General features: G+C 37.2%; 1 protein-coding gene across 2 annotated transcripts in view; it reads left to right on the top strand.

The window, feature by feature from the left end:
* UBQLN1 (ubiquilin 1) overlaps window positions 1–22,114 on the top strand; it is a 54,031-nt gene that overhangs the window by 5,041 nt on the left and 26,876 nt on the right. The window lies entirely within an intron of this gene.

Here is a 22,114-nt window from a genome sequence, read left to right as displayed (position 1 = left end):
TGTAAGAGTTGTGTCCTGAGGCCAAAAAGTGCTGTAATGGAGTATTTAATAGATTACGTAGATACTTACAAGATTGAGGATTGGGCTTCCCTAATGGCACAGTGGTTGTTGGGAGTCCACCTGCCAATGTAGGGGATGCGGGTTCGAGCCCTGGTGGGAAGGTCCCACATGCCATGGAGCAACTAAGCCCGTGAGCCACAACTGCTGAGACTGGCGTGCCACAACTACTGAAGCCCGCGCGCCTGGAGCTGTGCTCTATAACAAGAGGAGCCAACTCAATGAGAAGCCCACGCACCGCAACGAAGAGTAGCCCCTGCTCGCTGCAACTAGAGAAAGCCCGCGCGCAGCAGTGAAGACCAAGGCGCCACAAATAAATACATAAATTAATTTTAAAAAAAGATTGAGGATTGACTTCAATAAATTACTGTTATTTCTTGCCTAGAAACTGTGGTAGCCTACTGGTCAGTCTCCCCCATTAATTCCTAGAGCAATCTCTGAAAAATAGTAATCAGATCATTTTATTCTCTACATAAAACTAACAGCTCCCCATTGATCTTGGACTTATGTAATGTGGCCATGAGGCCCTGTGAGATAAGATTCTATCCTGTGTCTCCATTCTGACACCATCTTTCCTCCTTGGCTCTTGCTTTATTGACTTCTTAGTTCCTTGACCTGTTAATCACATTTTTTTTCCTGCCTCAGGAGTTTTGTGCAGTTTGTTTTTGCTACCTGGAACGCCTCCTACTCTGCCCGTTCTCAGTGCAAAGGTCACTTTCTCAAAGAAGTATCCCTGATTTTCCAGAGTTGGTTGGGATTCCCCATTGTACTTTCTCACAGCACCCTGTTTTTGGTCATAATTTATTACAATTTAAAGTCTATATGTGATTATTTGATTAATGCTTTTTTTTTGCTAGAGAGGATCTGTGATTGTTCACTATTGTGTTACCAGAGCTTAGCACATAGTATGTGTTCAGTAAATATTTGTTTACAAATGAATCTGTCATATGCATGATAATGTGTAATTAATAATTACTACCAGTTGTTCAGTCATTACTGAATGCAGTACAGTTGTCCCTCGCTATCTGCCAGGGATTGGTTCCAGGACCCACTGTGGATACCAAAACCCACAAATGCTCAAGTTCCACAGTCGCCCTCTGCATTTGTGGATTTGGATGGCTGAGTGTGTACATAATCTCATTGGTTTCTAGCCCTCCTCTCACGGCTTCGTTTTAAACTGCTCTCCCCTTAGCTCACCACTCTTGACTGCCGCAGGGTGTTCACTCTCGCTTCTGGTTATTGGAACAATTCTTCTAGAATAGCCTTTCTTTTTTTTTTTTTTTTTGCGGTATGCGGGCCTCTCACTGTTGTGGCCTCTCCCGTTGCGGAGCACAGTCTCCGGACGTGCAGGCTCAGCAGCCATGGCTCACGGGCCCAGCCGCTCCGCGGCATGTGGGATCCTCCTGCACCGGGGCACGAACCCGTGTCCCCTGCATCGGCAGGCGGACTCTTAACCACTGTGCCACCAGGGAAGCCCTAAAATAGCCTTTCTTAACAGAGGATCTTCATCTGAACCACAGAGCACAGCAGGGATTTGAATGACTGTCACTTTTTCCAGCTAATATACTTTTAAATGCATAGGAGAGAAGTTAATTCTTTTTTTTTTGCGGTATGCAGGCCTATCACTGTTGGGGCCTCTCCGGTTGCGGAGCACAGGCTATGGACGTGCAGGCTCAGTGGCCATGGCTCACGGGCCCAGCCTCTCTGCAGCATGTGGGATCTTCCCGGACGGGACACGAACTCGTGTCCCCTGCATCGGCAGGCAGACTCTCATCCACTGCGCCACCAGGGAAGCCCGAGAAGTTAATTCTTTACATAAAGTAGGGTGTGCTGCTAAATGTTTTATCAACTAGTTCTTTGGGAAAAAACAGCACTGATTTACTGTAGTGTTTGCTGATTTCCATTTGTAAATACCTCTCACCATGGAAGATTTTAGGCTACTGATTCTAAACTGGCTTACACAATTCCTGAAAATTCAGCAGTCTAGCTGGTAGGAGCCATTGCTTACAGTGGGTGTCTTAAGGCAGGTGTCAGCAAACTAGAGTGGGCCAAATCCACCATGCCCATGCACGTCTCTATTATCTATGCTTTCAGGACAGACCATGTGGCCCACAGAGCTGAAAGCATTACTATCTGTCCCTTTACAGAAGGTTTGCTGACCCCTGCCTTTAGGGCATTAGGGCTTACTGGATCTCGATTTTGTCACACTTCCTCAAAACCCTTCTCATTGGAAAATTTGCCATGACTTAAGTTTAACAGTGTGACCAGTAGAGATAATGCAAGCTACATATGTAATATAAGTTCTCTCAGCCACTTCAAAAATAAAATTAATTTTTATTAGAATATTTAGAACATAAAATTTACCATCTTAACCATTTTTGAGTGTACAGTTCAGTGACATTAAATACATTCATATTCTTGTGCAACCATCACCACCATCCATCTCCAGAACTCTGTTCACCTTGAAAAACTGAAACCCTGTACCTGTTAAACAATAGTTCCCCATTATCTCCTCCTGCCAGCCTCTGGCAACAACCATTCTACTTTTGGTCTCTATGAATTTGACTACTATAGGTTTCTCATAAGAGTGGAATCATAGTATTTGTCCTTTTGTGACTGACTTTCACTTAGCGTAGTGTCCTCAAGTTTCACCCATGTTGTAGCATGTGACAGAATATCCTTCCTCTTTAAGGTTGAATGATGCTCCATTGTATGTGTATACCATTGTATGTATATACCCACTTTGTGTATCCATTCAGCTGTCAGTGTCACTGGGTTGTTTCTATCATTTGGGTATAGTAATGTTAAATGTTTTATTTAACCTAGTATATCTTAAGTATCATTTCAACATGTAATTGATATTTTAAAAATTGAGATATTTTACTTTTTTTTCATACTAGGCATTCAAGATCTGGTGTGTATTTTACACACACAGCACATCTCAATTGGACTAGCCACATTTCAAATGCTCAATAACCACATTTGGTTAGAGACTTCCGAATTAGATAGCATAGCTAATAAAGTCTTCATGCTTCATTTCCTACTTACCTCTCCCCCTTTATTCACTGCATTTCAGCCATTTTTAAGTCTTTCTCTCCAACTATCACTAGCTCTTTCCCTTTCTGAGCTTTTGCCAATGCTGCTAATGACAGTAACATAACAGTACTTATTCCAGGCTTATCAAGGCATACTGCATTATTGTTATTTTTTTTAAGTTTCACTTTATGATGAAAGTACTATTGTTTCCTCTTTTTTAAAGTGAAGAAACCAGAACTCAGATTAGTAATGTGATTAAATTTATACACCTGTTAAATAGTGCAGCCTAGCTTGAAATCCAGTGACTAACTTTGGAGCCCACACCTAACCACTGCTCCAAGCTGCCTTGACTTTCCTCTGGTTGGCTTTTCAGCCTTTGGGTTTATTTAAATGTCAGTTCATTAAAGGTTGATTGGACTCACCAATCTAAATTAGATCAATGACTATAATCTCTTGATACCATTTTGTGATTATATGGACTTTTTCCTCTCCACCCCATACTGTCAGAATTTACAAAGGTAGGGGTGTTTTGCTTACCTCTTAATCCCATTGTACCTACCTAGTATTGCACTTGGCACACATTGAGTAATGCAAATATTTATTGAGTGAATGAACAAATAGTGTTTTAAAGATTTATTTGCAGTATTTTGTACTTAGTTGGGACTATTTTAACAATGTGATTTACTTAGAAAAATGTGACGTTTATTCGTGGTTTAATCAAATGTCTAAAGGCATTATTTTAGTTGTTTTTGTATCTGAGCAGCTTAAAAAGAAAATCCCATTAAAATTAGGATTGGGAATTTATTAAGAGACTAAAGTTGCTATCTTCAAATCTGTTTGATGCAAATATTACTGAGTTAACATACCGAACAAATTCCATTTATTATAAGCATAAATATAATGTATATATATGCGCCTCTATTTTGCAAATACTTTCATTATAAGAAGATATGAACTCTGGTTTGTTCCAGGTAAGTTCATGCCATTCTGAGTTAGTTTGATGTTCTGTAGATATGACAACACAGACTGCTTGGTTTATTGATTAAGCAGCTTCTATACAGATTTCTAGACTAGTAAAATGTTTTTGATAAATTTTGTATAGCCTTTAAAGCTCTCTCCAGTTTTTATAAAGGATATGGCTTTATTTGTTTTTAAAATACAGACTGCAAAGAAAATGAAATACATTATGCATGCTGTTACTTTAGGAAGTTCAAATGATGTAGAAAAGTATGAAATAAGGGGACCCGTTCAAAAAAAGTTACTCTAAATGTGTATCTATCTATCTGATTCGGTCCGGAGAAGTGTTTCTCTATTTACCCATATATAATTTTCTGTTTATTCCTGTTAAGCAGATGGATTATTACCCACACTTTTTCCTTACTCTTTTTATTTGTATCTTTGCAGTCTTTCCATATTGGCATGTGTAGAGCTAACTCATTCCACTATTTATGATTATTTGTGTTTTTATATTAATATTTTGAGAAGTGGGAAAGGGTGTTGTCATTATTAACATTGAAATGTGGTCTGCATTTTGGAGAGAGCATGAACCTTGGAATTTGAGAGATCTGACTTTGGGCAAGGCGCTTGACACCTCTGAGCCTCACATTTTTTTTTTTTTCTTAACATCTTTATTGGGATATAATTGCTTTACAATGGTGTGTTAGTTTCTGCTTTATAACAAAGTGAATCAGTTATACATATATTCCCATATCTCTTCCCTCTTGCGTCTCCCTCCCTATCCCACCCCTCCAGGCGGTCACAAAGCACTGAGCTGATATCCCTGTGCTATGCGGCTGCTTCCCACTAGCTATCTACCTTACGTTTCCTAGTGTATATATATCCATGCCTCTCTCTCGCTTTGTCACAGCTCACCCTTCCCCCTCCCCATATCTTCAAGTCCATTCTGCAGTAGGTCTGTGTCTTTATTCCTGTCTTACCCCTAGGTTCTTCATGACATTTTTTTTTTCTTAAATTCCATATATATGTGTTAGCATATGGTATTTGTCTTTCTTTCTGACTTACTTCACTCTGTATGACAGACTCTAGGTCTATCCACTTCATTACAAATAGCTCAATTTCGTTTCTTTTTATGGCTGAGTAATATTCCATTGTATATATGTGCCACATCTTCTTTATCCATTCATCCGATGATGGGCAGTTAGGTTGTCTCCATCTCCGGGCTATCGTAAATAGAGCTGCATTGAACATTTTGGTACATGACTCTTTTTGAATTATGGTTTTCTCAGGGTATATGCCCAGTAGTGGGATTGCTGAGTTATATGGTAGTTCTATTTGTAGTTTTTAAAGAAAACTCCATACTGTTCTCCATAGTGGCTGTACCAATTCACATTCCCACCAGCAGTGCAAGAGTGTTCCCTTTTCTCCACACCTTCTCCAGCATTTATTGTTTCTAGATTTTTTGATGATGGCCATTCTGACCAGTGTGAGATGATATCTCATTGTAGTTTTGATTTGCATTTCTCTAATGATTAATGATGTTGAGCATTCTTTCATGTGTTTGTTGGCAATCTGTATATCTTCTTTGGAGAAATGACTATTTAGGTCTTCTGCCCATTTTTGGATTGGGTTGTTTGTTTTTTTGTTATTCAGCTGCATGAGCTGCTTGTAAATTTTGGAGATTAATCCTTTGTAAGTTGCTTCATTTGCAAATATTTTCTCCCATTCTGAGTGTTGTCTTTTGGTCTTGTTTATGGTTTCCTCTGCTGTGCAAAAGCTTTGAAGTTTCATTAGGTCCCATTTGTTTATTTTTATTTCCATTTCTCTAGGAGGTGGGTCAAAAAGGATCTTGCTGTGATTTATGTCATAGAGTGTTCTGCCTATGTTTTCCTCTAAGAGTTTGATAGTTTCTGGCCTTACATTTAGGTCTTTAATCCATTTTGAGTTTATTTTTGTGTATGGTGTTAGGGAGTGATCTAATCTCATACTTTTACATGTACCTGTCAATTTTCCCAGCACCAGTTATCAAAGAGGCTGTCCTTTCTCCACTGTACATTCCTGCCTCCTTTCAAAGATAAGGTGACCAAATGTGCGTGGGTTTATCTCTGGGCTTTCTATCCTGTTCCATTGATCTATCTTTCTGTTTTCTGCCAGTACCATACTACCTTGATTACTGTAGCTTTGTAGTATAGTCTGAAGTCAGGGAGCCTGATTCCTCCAGCTCCGTTTCTCGTTCTCAAGATTGCTTTGGCTATTTGGGGTCTTTTGTGTTTCCATACAAATTGTGAAATTTTTTGTTCTAGTTCTGTGAAAAATGCCAGTGGTAGTTTGATAGGGATTGCATTGAATCTATAGATTGCTTTGGGTAGTAGAGTCATTTTCACAATGTTGATTCTTCCAATCCAAGAACATGGTATATCTCTCCATCTATTTGTATCATCTTTAATTTCTTTCATCACTGTCTTATAATTTCCTGCATACAGGTCTTTTGTCTCCTTAGGTAGGTTTATTCCTAGATATTTTATTCTTTTTGTTGCAATGGTAAATGGGAGTGTTTTCTTGATTTCATTTTCAGATTTTTCATCGTTAGTGTACAGGAATGCAAGAGATTTCTGTGCATTAATTTTGTATCCTGCAACTTTAACAAATTCATTGAATAGCTCTAGTAGTTATCTGGTAGCATCTTTAGGATTCTCTATGTATAGTATCATGTCATCTGCAAACAGTGACAGCTTTACTGCTCTTCCGATTTGGATTCCTTTTATTTCCTTTTCTTCTCTGATTGCTGTGGCTAAAACTTCCAAAACTATATTGAATAAGACTGGTGAGAGTGGGCATCCTTGTCTTGTTCCTGATCTTAGTGGAAATGCTTTCAGTTTTTCACCATTGAGGACGATGTTGGCTGTGGGTTTGTCATATATGGCCTTTATTATGTTGAGGAAAGTTCCCTCTATGCCTACTTTCTGCAGGGTTTTTATCATAAATGGTTGTTGAATTTTGTCAGAAGCTTTCTCTGCATCTATTGAGATGATCATATGGTTTTTCTCCTTCAATTTGTTAATATGGTGTATCACATTGATTGATTTGCGTATATTGAAGAATCCTTGCATTCCTGGATAAACCCTACTTGATCATGGTGTATGATTCTTTTAATGTGCTCTTGGATTCTGTTTGCTAGTATTTTGTTGAGGATTTTTGCATCTATGTTCATCAGTGATATTGGCCTGTATTTTTCTTTCTTTGTGACATCCTTGTCTGGTTTTGGTATCAAGGTGATGGTGGCCTCGTAGAGTGAATTTGGGAGTGTTCCTCCCTCTGCTATATTTTGGAAGAGTTTGAGAAGGATAGGTGTTAGCTCTTCTCTAAATGTTTGATAGAATTTGCCTGTGAAGCCATCTGGTCCTGGGCTTTTGTTTGTTGGAAGATTTTTAATCACAGTTTCAATTTCAGTGCTTGTGATTGGTCTGTTCATATTTTCAATTTCTTCCTGGTTCAGTCTTGGCAGGTTGTGCATTTCTAAGAATTTGTCCATTTCTTCCAGGTTGTCCATTTTGTTGGCATAGAGTTGCTTGTAGTAATCTCTCATGATGTTTTGTATTTCTGCAGTGTCAGTTGTTACTTCTCCTTTTTCATTTCTAATTCTATTGATTTGAGTCTTCTCCCTTTTTTTCTTGATGAGTCTGGCTGATGGTTTATCTATTTTGTTTATCTTCTCAAAGAACCAGCTTTTAGTTTTATTGATCTTTGCTCTTGTTTCCTTCATTTCTTTTCCATTTATTTCTGATCTGATTTTTATGATAACTTTCCTTTTACTAACTTTGTTCTTCTTTCTCTAATTGCTTTAGGTGCAAGGTTAGGTTGTTTATTTGAGATGTTTCCTGTTTCTTAAGGTGGGCTTGTATTGCTATAAACTACTCTCTTAGAACTGCTTTTGCTGCATCCCATAGGTTTTGGGTCGTCGTGTCTCCATTGTCATTTGTTTCTAGGTATTTTTTGATTTCCTCTTTGATTTCTTCAGTGATCACTTCGTTCTTAAGTAGTGTATTGTTTAGCCTCCATGTGTTTGTATTTTTTATAGATCTTTTCCTGTAATTGATATCTAGTCTCATGGCGTTGTGGTTGGAAAAGATACTTGATACAATTTCAATTTTCTTAAATTTACCAAGGCTTGATTTGTGACCCAAGATATGATCTATCCTGGAAAATGTTCCATGAGCACTTGAGACACATGTGTATTCTGTTGTTTTTGGATAGAGTGTCCTATAAATATCAATTATGTCCATCTTGTTTAATGTATCATTTAAAGCTTGTGTTTCCTTATTTATTTTCATTTTGGATGATCTGTCCATTGGTGAAAGTGGGGTGTTAAAGTCCCCTACTATGACTGTGTTACTGTCGATCTCCCCTTTTATGGCTGTTAGTATTTGCCTTACGTATTGAGGTGCTCCTATATTGGGTGCATAAATATTTACAATTGTTATATCTTCTTGGATCGATCCCTTGATCATTATGTAGTGTCTTTCTTTGTCTCTTCTAATAGTCTTTATTTTAAAGTCTATTTTGTCTGATATGAGAATTGCTACTCCAGCTTTCTTTTGGTTTCCATTTGCATGGAATATCTTTTTCCATCCCCTACTTTCAGTCTGTATGTGTCTCTAGGTCTGAAGTGGATCTCTTGTAGACAGCATATATTTGGGTCTTGTTTTTGTATCCATTCAGCCAATCTGTGTCTTTTGGTGGGAGCATTTAGTCCATTTACATTTAAAGTAATTATTGATATGTATGTTCCTATTCCCATTTTCTAAATTGTTTTGGGTTCGTTATTATAGGTCTTTTCCTTCTCTTGTGTTTCCTGCCTAGAGAAGTTCCTTTAGCATTTGTTGTAAAGCTGGATTGGTGGTGCTGAACTCTCTCAGCTTTTGCTTGTCTGTAAAGGTTTTAATTTCTCCATCAAATCTGAATGAGATCCTTGCTGGGTAGAGTAATCTTGGTTGCAGGTTTTTCTCCTTCATCACTTTCAGTATGTCCTGCCACTCCCTTCTGGCTTGCAGAGTTTCTGCTGAAAGATCAGCTGTTAACCTTATGGGGATTCCCTTGTGTGTTATTTGTTGTTTTTCCCTTGCTGCTTTTAATATGCTTTCTTTGTATTTAGTTTTTGACAGTTTGATTAATATGTGTCTTGGCGTATTTCTCCTTGGATTTATCCTGTATGGGACTCCCTGTGCTTCCTGGAGTTGATTAACTATTTCCTTTCCCACATTAGGGAAGTTTTCAGCTATAGTCTCTTCAAATATTTTCTTAGTCCCTTTTTCTCTTCTTCTTTTGGAAACCCTATAATTCGAATGTTGGTGCGTTTAATGTTGTCCCAGAGGTCTCTGAGACTGTCCTCAGTTCTTTTCATACTTTTTTCTTCATTCTGCTCTGCAGTAGTTATTTCCACTATTTTATCTTCCAGGTCACTTATCCGTTCTTCTGCCTCAGTTATTCTGCTATTGATCCCATCTAGAGTATTTTTCATTTCATTTATTGTGTTGTTCATCATTGTTTGTTTCATCTTTAGTTCTTCTAGGTCCTTGTTAAATGTTTCTTGTATTTTGTCTATTCTATTTCCAAGATTTTGGATCATCTTTACTATCATTATTCTGAATTCTTTTCCAGGTAGACTGCCTATTTCCTCTTCATTTGTTAGGTCTGGTGCGTTTTTATCTTTCTCCTTCATCTGCTGTGTGTTTTTCTGTCTTCTCATTTTGCTTATCTTACTGTGTTTGGGGTCTCCTTTTTGTAGGCTGCAGGTTCGTAGTTCCCGTTGTTTTTAATGTCTGTCCCCAGTGGCTAAGGTTGGTTCAGTGGGTTGTGTAGGCTTCCTGGTGGAGGGGACTAGTGCACAGGCCACATTTTTAACATGTGATGTAATATCTGCTTCACTAGATTGTTTGGAGGATTTCGTGAGATAATATGTAAAAGTACCTGGCTCAGAGTTTATATACTTTACTTTTATTGGTTTCTTTCCTCCTGTACGCTTTTGTTTGCCAGTGAATTGAGTCTTAATTTTTTTGTAGTAGAAGGAAGAATGCGAGCTTGTGTAAGTGAAGCATTTAGTTTGTGGATGTTAGATTTAGGTCATAGAAACTCCTAGAAATTACATTTTTATTGATAATTCACTATAACATTTTTGACTGAGTGTTCAGTTTTATATTTATAAGAGGTGCCCTTTTCTCATATAGCTGCTTATGTCTCTAGTTTATCTTATACCCAACATCTTCGTGTAAGATTTATGCAATGGTTTTTTTTTTTAATATATATTTTTAAAATTTATTTTTGGCTGCGTTGGGTCTTTGTTGCCGTGTGCGGGCCTTTCTTTAGTTGTGGTGAGCGGGGGCTACTCTTCATTGGGGTGCGTGGGCTTCTCATTGCGGTGGCTTCTCTTGTTGCGGAGCACGGGCTCTAGGCTTGTGGGCTTCAGTAGTTGTGGCTCATGGGCTCTAGAGCACAGGCTCAGTAGTTGTGGCACACAGGCTTCGTTGCTCCGTGGCATGTAGGGTCTTCGCTGACCAGGGCTCAAATACGTGTCCCCTGCATTGGCAGGCAGATTCTTAACCACTGCGCCACCAGGGAAGCCCCTATGCAATGTTTTTTAATGAGGGTACTTTAAGGTTACTCAGACTCAGGCATTTGTTGCGATAAGTTTTATGTTTCTGCAGACGAATAGTGTTTGTGGACTGCCTCTGTCTAAAGCTGCTTTGAGAAGTTTTAAGATTGCTAATTGTTTTTTTTCCTAAGTCAATATTACTTAGTTTCTGATTTTTTGTTGTAGTATTCAATAAAAGTGTAGTAGGTAAAACAGACATAGAAGTAAAGTTCAAATGTTAGAGATCAAATTTTGGAAAATTTGAAGCCACTGTAAGCTATTTCCTCTGCCTTTTTTTAGAGTGCAGAATAGAAGTTTAAGGATATATGAAGTATGTGCAGGATTTTTGGCTCTTCTACAAACACATAACATTGTTTAAGTTGATCATATTTGGATTAAAATTTTATAAAATACAGCTTATTTGGAAAAGTATAGCATATCTCTTTGATATGGTACAGTTAAAAACTAAGATTTATTCATTTTTGTTTCTAGTGGAGTGGCAGGCAGCTGAGCGTCATAATCCTTGGGTTTTGTAAGTTTGTTCCAAGCTTTGGATAACTTACTCAGAGTAAATGAATATTACATTAGTCTATTTGGGAGTAGTTCTAATACCTAAATTGTTTGACATCGGTTGTTTGAAATGTAAAACTTATTTGTATAACAATTAGATTATAATAAGTAGTCAGATTATACAGTTTCCCTTTGTATGGTACTAGAAGTATAGCTGTACCCTATCTGTCATAATGCTCTCCAACTTTCACCATGAAGTGCTATAAACTCATACTTTTGAATTGCCTTAGGTGCCCCTCAGAACCAAGAGTTCCATGAGGCTAGAGGATCCTAGTATCAGTGATGCTAATTTTCAACAATGCTGTGATTCTGTAGGAGGAAATTATTTCTTATGGGTCTTGTTAAGGACTTTGGTTTCTTGAGATTTTGTTGTGAGGATTGAATGAGATGATGTGGGGGTGTGGTTCCAGGCACAGTGTAGCTGCTAAGTTAGCAATGAATGTAAATGCTTTTTGAACTGTGTGCCTTAGGATTTTACTCTTTTGCATCTAGGATACCATAGAGAAGCCCCTAGTCTGTCCAGAAAGCCCACCTATCCTTCCTAACACTGACAACTCATGGCTAGTAGGATTCCAGCCTTTAAATATTACTAAGGGCTCAACTAAACTATTCACAACTGTTCTATAAGCATTTGATGCTAGATAATGATGTTCATGGATGACCGTCTCTTACTCTTGAGTGATCATCCCTGCTGTGATTTACACCTTATAGCCACTCTGGTCTGCTACCTAAAACTAAGGTATCTTTTCCCCCCCACCAAGACAAATTTTATTTATTTATTTTTAAATTTTTATTGGAGTACAGTTGATTTCCAATGTTGTGTTTCAGGTGTACAGCAAAGTGAATCAGTTATACATATACGTATATCCACTCTTTTTTTACATTCTTTTCCCATATAGGTCATTACAGAGTATTGAGTAGAGTTACCTGTGCTATACAGTAGGTTCTTATTGGCTATCTATTTCATTTATAGTAGTGTGTATATGTCAATCTCAATGTCTCAATTTATCCCTCCCCCTTTACCCCCTGGAAACCATAAATTTGTTTTCTACATCTGTGACTCTTAAAACTAGGGTATCTTCATCCCAATTTGCTTCTGATGACCTACCCAAGACAAGGTATATGATAGCTTTCTGGCTAGTTGAGTCACTTGAAATTGGATGCTCAGGAAAGTTGGTCATTTACGTTTTGACTTTCTGCTGTTTCTTATGTGTAGGGCATTCACAATCAACTTTTAAACCTATTTTAAGTATAGTACAGAAGAATGCACACATAAATGTACAGCTTCATTTATTAGCACAAAAGTTAGAAGCAGAATATTATCAACTTCCCAGATGTCACTTGTGATCCCTTACAATCACCACCTCCTCTTAACTACAACTTTTCTCACTTTTGACACTATGGTTTTTGCCCCTTTCCTCTCTTTTAACTTACGTTAATGATAACTTATGTTAATGAAATAACGTAGTTTATTGTCATTTGTGATTGGCTGCTTTTGCTCTACATTGATCCATGGTGACATATGGTTGTAGTTCATGTGTTGTCATCATGTGTAACAGTCTATTGAATATATCACAATTTGTTCTACAGTTGAAGGTTTGGGTTGTTTTAAGTTTTGGGGTAATAAAGTTTGAACTTCCTTGAACTTGTCTTTTGGTGTACCTGTGAACACATAATTCGTTAGATAAAATCCCAGAAGTGGAATCGTTGAGTCATACAATAAGCATAAAGTCAGCTTCTACTGTGAAATGTTTTTCTGAAATATGTGAATTTATACTTCTGTTTGCAATATATGTGGATTCCAGTTGCTCCAAATCCTCTGCAACAGTCTGTAACAGTCTTTTTAAATAGTACAACCACTTTATTTATTTATTTAGGCTGCATCAGGTCTTCGTTGCAGCACATGGGATCTTTTGTTGCGGCACCTGGGCTTCTCTAGTTGTGGCCAACGGGCTCCAGAGCGTGTGGGCTCTGTAGTTATGGCGTGCGGGCTTAGTTGCCCTGCGGCATGTGGGATCTTAGTTCCCCCACCAGGGATCGAACCCTCATCCCCTGCATTGGAAAGTGGATTTTTAACCACTGGACCACCAGGGAAGTCCCTGTAACAGTCTTTATACTGGACTGTTCGGTGGGTGTGTCACTGGTTTTAAAGTTACCTGATGTTGTTAATTAGGATGAGTCCCCTTTGTTTGTATTATTGGCCATTTAGATTTCATTTTTGTGAAGTTCCTATTTCAGTCTATTGACTAGTTTTCAGTTGGGTTGTGTTTTGCTGATTTTCATGCTTTATGTATAAAATCTGGATTCAAGCTCTCTGTTGGTTTTTGGTATTATAGATATTTTTTCTCTGTTGCTTATCTTTTTACTCTATTAATGATAGTTTAATTTATTGTGCCTTTTTTATGGCTAAATCTTTTTGTGTCCTGTTTAGGAAATCTTTTCCAATTGAACTAATATTTTATTGATTCATCTTTTTGGTACTGTTTAATTGCAAGGTACTGTTTAATTTGCATGTAGTTAAAGTACATACTCCATATGATTTAAAATTTTTGAAATATGTCGACTTACTTTATGGCCCAGTATATAAGTTTGTAAATGTATTTAAAAAGAACACTTATTCTGTAGTTGTTGGGTACAGTGTTCTATACATGCCAGTTGGGTCATCAGTTAATTTTGTTGTTCAAAGCTTTTATATCTTTTTTTTTTTTGCCCTATTTTATTCTATCAGTTACTGAGGTAAATATGCTAAAATATCTTACTGTACTTTTGGATTAGTCTGTTTTTCTCTGTAGTTCAATTTGATTTTTGCTTTATGTATTTTGAAGCTATATTATGTACATATACACTTAAAGTTTTATCTTCTTGTGAGTTGAACACTTTATAATGTTGAAATGTCCTAGTTGCTTTTGTATTAAAGTTTGCTTTTTCCAGGGAACTATATTCAATATCGTGTGATAAACCATAATGGAAAAGAATATAAAAAAGAATGTATATATATGTATAACTGAGTCACTTTGTTGTACAGCAGTAATTAACACAACACTGTAAATAAACTACACTTCAGTGTAAGAAAAAAGTTTGCTTTGTCAATTAGAGTAGCCTCATTAACTTTATTTGGTTAATTTTTACATGGACTATCTTTATTCATTCTTTTTATTTTCAGTATTTCTTTTCCTTAGTAGTTTATGTGTATATCTTTTTTAAGCAGCATGAAGTTGGGTTTTTAAATCCAGTTCGGCAATTTTATCTTTTTAACACATAGTATCTTATGTAATCACTGATACATTTGGTTTACGTTTACCATTATACTATTTGATTTCTGTTTTTCCTGTCTCCTATGTTGCTTTTTTCTCTTTGTTTTGTATTGTTCTGTATTATTCCAATTGTTCCCCCCCTTTTTCCCAGTTGCCCCTTTTATTAGGTTGGTAGATGCATGCTGCTTAAACTATTCTTTTAGTAGTTATCCTAGAGATTACTATATGCATCTTATAAAATGTCTAAATCAGTAAGTACTTGTACTTTCCAGTTAATTCAAGAACCTTAGAACAGTTGAACACTGTTCACCTGCCTGTGGACTACACTTGATCTTCCTTCCTCTCTTCTTTTCTTCCTTCCAACACAAGACATTGTTACTAATGCTTTATAAAGTCGGTTTTTATTTCAATTTATTCTTTCTATTTTTTTATTCTTTCATCTAGGAGAGGATCGTTTTCTTCTGTCTGAGGAACATTTCCTGTAGTCTGTATATGCTGGGTAACAAATGCTCTGTTTTTGTGCATCTGAAAATGTCTACTTTGATTTCATTTTGAGGGATTTTGCACTGGGTATAAAATTTTAGTTTGGCAGTTAATCTTCCCTCTTTATAATTTTTTTCTTAATTCTTTTTTTCTTGTGTGTGTGTGGTACTCGGGCCTCTCATTGTTGTGGCCTCTCCCGTTGTGGAGCACAGGCTCTGGACGCGCAGGCTCAGCGGCCATGGCTCACGGGCCCAGCCGCTCCGCGGCATGTGGGATCTTCCCGGACCGGGGCACGAACCCGCGTCCCCTGCATCGGCAGGCGGACTCTCAACCACTGCGCCACCAGGGAAGCCCTTTTCTTAATTTTTAAATCATGGATAATTTCAAATATACAGAAGTAGAGATAATCGTAAGTTAGCTCCATCATGAATCCTTCACCCAGCTTTGACAATTAATTTTGGAGCCAGTCTTGTTTCAGGTGTACTTTCCCTTAAGGCCCCTCTACATACCGCATTATTTTGATGCATCTTTCATGCCTTATATCACTTCATCCTTTAATATTTCAGCATGTATCTCTAAAAGCTAAGGATCTCTTTAAAAAATGCAATATATTATCCTGCTTTACCAATTAATAATGTCTTAATTTCACCAGTCCAGAATTTCCCCGTTGTTTCAAAATGATTTTTTAAGTGTAATGTTGGCATGGATTTATTATTATGTAGTTTTAACTTTTAAAAAATACTTTACTTTTTTGAGCAGTTTTAGATTTACAGCCAATTGAGCAGAAAGTACAGAGTTCCCATACTCCCTGCTCCCCCTACTTTAACCTCCCCCACCATCGACATCCTGCTCCAGAGTGGTACATTTGTTACAATTAATGGACCTCTATTGACACATCATTATCACTCAAAGTTCATAGTTTAAGATTCACTCTTGGTGTTTTGACAAATGTATAGTGTATGTGCTCTACCTTTAACCTAACTCCTGGCAACCACTGATCCATTTACTGTCTCTATAGTTTTATTCTTTCCAGAATGTCGTCTAGTTGGAATTATACAGTACGTAACCTTTTAGATTGGCTTATTTGACTTAGTAGTATGCATTTAAGGTTCCTCTATGGTTCTTTTCATGGTTTGACAGCTCATTTCTTTTTATTGCTGAATAATATCCCATTGTCTGGATGTACCAAGGTTTATTTATCCATTCACCTGTAGAAGAATTTCTTGGTTGCTTCCAAGTTTTAACATTAATGAATAAAGCTGCTATATACATCTGTGTGCAGGTTTTGTCTGGACATAAGTTCTCAATTCCTTTGGGTAAATACCAAGGAGAGGGTGATTGCTGGATCGAATGGTAAGAGTATGTTTAGTTTTGTAAGAAATTGCTAAACTGTCTTCCAGAGTGACTATACCATTTTGTATTCCTATCAGCAGTGAATGAGAGTTCCTGTTGTTCCATATCATTGCAGCATTTGGTAGTGTTATCTGTTTTGGTTTGGCCATCCTAGTAGTTGTATAGCGCAGTCTCCTTATTTTAATTGGCAATTCCCCTAATGGCCTATGATGCAGAGCATCTTTACAGATATGCTTATTTGCCATCTGTATATCTTCTTTGATGAGATGTCTGTTAAAATTTTTTGCCCATTTATTAATTCAGTTGTTCAGTTTCTTGTTGAGTTTTAAGAGTTCTTTGTATACTTTGGGTAACAGTCTTTTATCAGATGTGTCATTTCCAAATATTTTCTCCCAGTCTGGCTTGTCTTCTCATTCTCTCGCAAAAGATTTTTTTTTCAAGTGGGATCCAAATAAAGCTCACACATTGCAAGGGACTGATAAGTTTCCTATTTTTCCTTTTCTGGCAAGTATGCTTTTATTTCTTTTTCCTGCCTTGTTGCATTGGCTGATATTTTTAATATGCTGTTGAATAGAGTGAATAAAGAGCAGACATCCTTGTTTTGTTACTGATCTTAGAGGGAAAGCATTCAGTTGTTCACCATTACTACACCAAATTGTAGATATTTTGTAGATGCGCTTTATCAGATCTGGGTAGTTACCTTTTATTCCTGATTCCCTGGGACTTTTGTCATGAATGAATAGTTTCAAATGCTTTTTTACTATCGATTGATAAGACGGTGTGGATTTTCTTTTGTCCGTGTGGTGAATTATTGATTTTTCAAATGTTGACTTACTTAGCGGCACATTTCTAGGATAAACCTAACTTGGTAATGAAGAATTACTCTTGTTCTATATTGCTGGATTTGTTTGCTAGTATTTTACAGAGGATTTCTTCATCTGTGTTCATGAAGGATATTGGTCCCTAGTTTTCTTTTCTGGTTTTGGTATAAGGGTAATATTGGCCTCACAAAGTAAATTGAGCAGTGTTTCCTCTTCTGTTTTCAGAAGAGAGTGAATGAGTTCTGGCAGCTTGAATCTTTCAAGAAATTGGTCCATTTCATCCAAGTTGTCAAATACTTGCATGTAGTTTTCCTTATTCTGTTAATAAAATCTGTGAGGTCTGTAGTCATTTCCTTCTGTTGTTCCTGATATTGCTAGTCTATGTCTTCTCTGTTTTTTTCTTGGCCATTCTATGTAGAGGTTAATCAATTTTACTAATATTTTAAAAGAGTTTTCTCTTATTTTTCTGTTTTTATTTTGATTTCTGCTCTTATTTTTATTTTTTGTTGGGTTTCATTTGCTTTGTGTCTAATTTCTAAAGGTTGAAACTTAGATTACTGATTTGTGATCGTTCTTAAATTTAAGCCTTTAGTACTATAAATTTTCCTAGGCATTGCTTTAGCTGCATCTCAGAAATTTTGACATATTGTAACTTCATTTTTGTTCAGTTGAAAATATTTTCTAATTGCTCCTCAAGACTTTCTTTTTGACCCATGAATTATTTAGAAGTATTTTGTTTAATTTGGGCGTTTTCCAGATATCTTTCTGTTATTCATTTCTAGTGTAATTCCATTATTGTCAAGGAATATACTTACATGGCTCAATTATTTAAAATTTCCAAGGTTTGTTTTTATGGCCCAGTTTATGGTCTTACCTTGGTTGAGTGTCCCTTGTGTACTTAAAAGTATCATTTCATCTATAGGTTCCCCTCTGCTTTTTCCCCATAGCAATTTATTTGTTAAGGACACCTTTTTTGTTGGCTTTAGTAGCTGTATCCTTTTAATGTCTCTTAACGTATTCCTTTGTTGCCTACAAATCTGGGGGAAATTTATTAGACCTAGAGCAGGCAGTGGTTCTTCGTAGTGTCCATCAGAATCACCTGGGAAGCTTGTTAAGCCATAGATTACTGGGCCCTATCCTCAGAGTTTCTGATTTGGTTGGGGCCTGAGAATTTGCATTTCTACCAAGTTAACCTGAGAATGGTGAATGTTGCTCACCTGGGGACAACACTTTGAGAAGTACAGCAGTTTCTCAATCTTGTTATTGATTACATTTTGAGTTGGAAAATTCTTTGTTGTTGGGGCTGTCCTGTGCATTGTAGGATGTTCAGCATCTTCAGTCTCTACCCACCAGTGGTACTTAAGCCCTGTTGTGACAACCAGAAATGTCCTTAGACATTGCCAAATGCTTCCCAGGGCAGATAGAGACCTCCATTCACTTTAGGAACTGCTGCTTTAGGGTGACTAACTGGGGAAAACTCTTAGATCTTTATCTCTAAGTTCTTTTATTTTAGCCTGGTTAGATTCTCCTTGGAGACACTATATATTACAGTCTTTCTGCTTGGATGTTGAAGGTCCAGATGCCAGCATTCTGTTTGATAGGTGTGAGGTGAAGGGGGAAAGGCTCAGTATCTGGTATGTCTCTGTTTACTTAATCTTCTGTTTCTAGTGTTTTATGTCTGTTCTTAATGTGTCTGGTGTGTTCTTTAGTTCAGAGACCCTCCGTTCCCCTTCCAGAGAGAAAAAAAAAATCTAGTCTTTTGTTGGGTTTGGGGAGGGACAGTTGCTTACTTAGTGTGCAGTGAAGATGTGTCTGCTTCTTAGACTTTCAAATCCCGTTATTTTAGCCCTTAGGCACCTCTCACCTTATACCTTATCCTCAGCCTCTGGTGGTACCATGTCGAGTCTTCCAGGAATTCCGTAGATTGTGGGGATTGAATTAGCTTTTAGCTTGGCTTTCTGTATTGCCAGTTCAGGATTCAGTTCTCTTGGGTCCACTGGGTCCAAAGTCTGGGTTGAAAACTTTGTTCCATTTAAGACCAAAAGGTCTCAATTTGTTCTGTTGTATGAGTTTCTGCTTTAAAAATTTCTTTGTGCAGATCGTATGTCTGATAAGACTTGTACGTAGAATATATAAGGAATTTTTACAACTCAATAATAGGAAGGCAAATACCCCAATTAAAAAATGACAAAGGATGTTAATAAAGTTCTCCAAAGAAGATATATAAATAAGCACATGAAAAGATGCTCAACATTGTTAGCCATCAGGGGGAATGCAAATCAAAACTACTGCACATCTACTAGGATGGCTATTAAAAATACCAGTCAGGTAATAAATATTGGTGAAGGCATGGAGAGATTAGAACCCTTATACATTGCTGGTAGGATTGTACAATGGTATAGCCATTAGCCACTTTGGATAACACTTTGGTGGTTCCTCAAATGATTAAATCAAGAGTTACCATATGACCCAGTAATTTAATTCCACATCTAGGTATATACCCAAGAGAAATGAAAACATATGTCCACAGAAAAACTTGTACATGAATGTTTATAGCAACATTATTCATAGTAGCCCAAAGGTGGAAACAGCCCCCATGCCCATCAGTTGATGAATGAATAAACAAAATGTTGTATATTCATACAATAGAATGTTGTTTGGCCATAAAAAGGGATGAAGTATTGATATATACCATGACATGGATGTACCTTGCAAACATTGCATATTATATGATTTCACTTATTGTGAAATGTCCAGAATAGGCAAATCTATTTGACAGAAAGTAGATCAGTGAGCGGTTTCTTTTTTTGTTAAATTGGTATCTGTGGAGTCACTGTTTTTTTTTTTTTTTTTTTTTTGGCCGTGCCACGCGGCTTGCAGAATCTTAGTTCCCCAACCAGGGATTGAACCTGGGGCCCTGGCAGTGAAAGTGCCTAGCCCTAACCACTGGACCACCAGGGAACTCCCAGATTAGTGGTTTCTTATGGTTTGGAGTGATGGGAGAATAGGGAGGTGATAGCTAAAGGGTACTGGTTTCTTTTTGAGAAGATGAAAATTTCAAAATTGACTGTGGTGATGGTTGCACGTATCTGTGAATATACTAAAAACCATTGTACACCTTAAATGGGTGAATTGTATATGTGAGTTATATCTCTATAAAGCATGAAGAAATCTTTCATTGTTGTTTCAGTGGGCATTTGAAAGAATGTAAGAGATGTGTGTCATCAATCTGGCATCTTACCTTCAAGTCCTAAAATGTGCTAAAATGCTATATAATTGTATGTTAAACAATTAAATTATATATTTTGGAATGACATGAGGTGTATCAAGGATTCTGAAAAGGATTTCTTAGTTTAAGGTTAAGAAACACAAACTTAGATTAACCTCATTTTACATATGAAAATGTTTTGATGTTCTTGAAGTCAGACCTAGATTTCAAGCTTAACCTAGCAGTTTATTAGCTGTGTCACTGTGAGGGGAGGGGGACATATTGAACCTCTCTGTTTCTATATCTGAAATAGGATTAAAAGTCATCTTCTTCAGGGCTTCCCTGATGGCGCAGTGGTTGAGAGTCCGCCTGCCGATGCAGGGGACGCGGGTTCGTGCCCCGGTCCGGGAGGATCCCACATGCCGTGGAGCGGCTGCGCCCGTGAGCCATGGCCGCTGAGCCTGCGCGTCCGGAGCCTGTGCTCCACAACGGGAGAGGCCACAACAGTGAGAGGCCTACATACCGCAAAAAAAAAAAAAAAAAAAAATCATCTTCTTCAGTTACTGAGGATTAAAAGAGCTGGCATTGTAGTAGCTACTATTTATTGACCACCGTGTATGTGACCGATGCTTGAATTTTACATACATTCTCATTCAATCCTTATAAAAACATGTGTTCTGCTCGTTACCTTATGACTATTTCTAATAGCTGCCAAAGGGAGAATGAGATGTTTAATAATAGGAGAATGGTTAAATCATGGTTTGACTTACTTCTTTATATAGAATATTGTGCTAATGGTACTTTAAAAATATTTTTCTTGTTGGAAGTTGCTTACCTTAGGTAAAAGGGTTATATTTGTTTCCTTTCTTTTTAAATTAGTTTTTATTGGAGTATGGTTGCTTTATAATGTGTTAGCCTCCACTGCACAACAAATGAATCAGCTATACACATAAAGATATCCCCTCCCTTTTGGACTTCCCTCCCATTTAGGTTACCACAGTGCATTAGGTAGAGTTCCCTGTGCTGTACAGTATGTTCTTATCAATTGTCTATTTTATACATAGTATCAATAATGTATATGTGTCAATCCGTCTCCCAGTTCCTCCCACCCCACCCCTTTCCCCCATACATTTGTTCTCTATGTCTGTGTCTCTATTTCTGCTTTGCAAATAAGATCATCTGTACCATTTTTCTAGATTCCATGTATATGTGTCATTATATTTGCTTTTCTTTTTCTGACTTACTTCACTCTGTATGATGCTTTTTAGGTCTGTCCATGTCTCTATAAATGACCCAATTTCATTCCTCTTTATAGTTGATTAATATTTTGTTGTATATATGTACCAGATCTTCTTTATCCATTCCTCTGTTGATGGACATTTAGGTTGCTTCCATGTCCTGGCTGTTGTAAATAGTGCTGCTGTGAACATTGGGATGCATGTGTTTTTTTTGAATTACGGTTTTCTATCGTATATTTTCAAATGAAGGAAAGTCATATGGAAAAGGTCCAGAATATTTACTGCAGTATAATTTCGCATTATCTGTATGATTTTTTAAAAAACCAGTTGGTTACATTGAATGTTGTAACTTGATTATGGAAAATTTCATTTATACACAAAGGTAGAATGTGATGAACTTTTGTGTACCTCTCATTTTCAACCGTGATTGACATATGGCCTATCTTGCTTTATATTTGTATTCCTCTTCATCTCCCCTCCTGCCCCTGCAAGAAAATGTTACATATCAT

Source organism: Leucopleurus acutus, assembly GCF_964270905.1.
Source record: "Leucopleurus acutus genome assembly, chromosome: 7".
Lineage (NCBI taxonomy): Eukaryota > Metazoa > Chordata > Mammalia > Artiodactyla > Delphinidae > Leucopleurus > Leucopleurus acutus.
The sequence above is the reverse complement of the archived record's forward strand: the minus strand, read 5'-3'. Positions and strand labels throughout refer to the sequence as shown.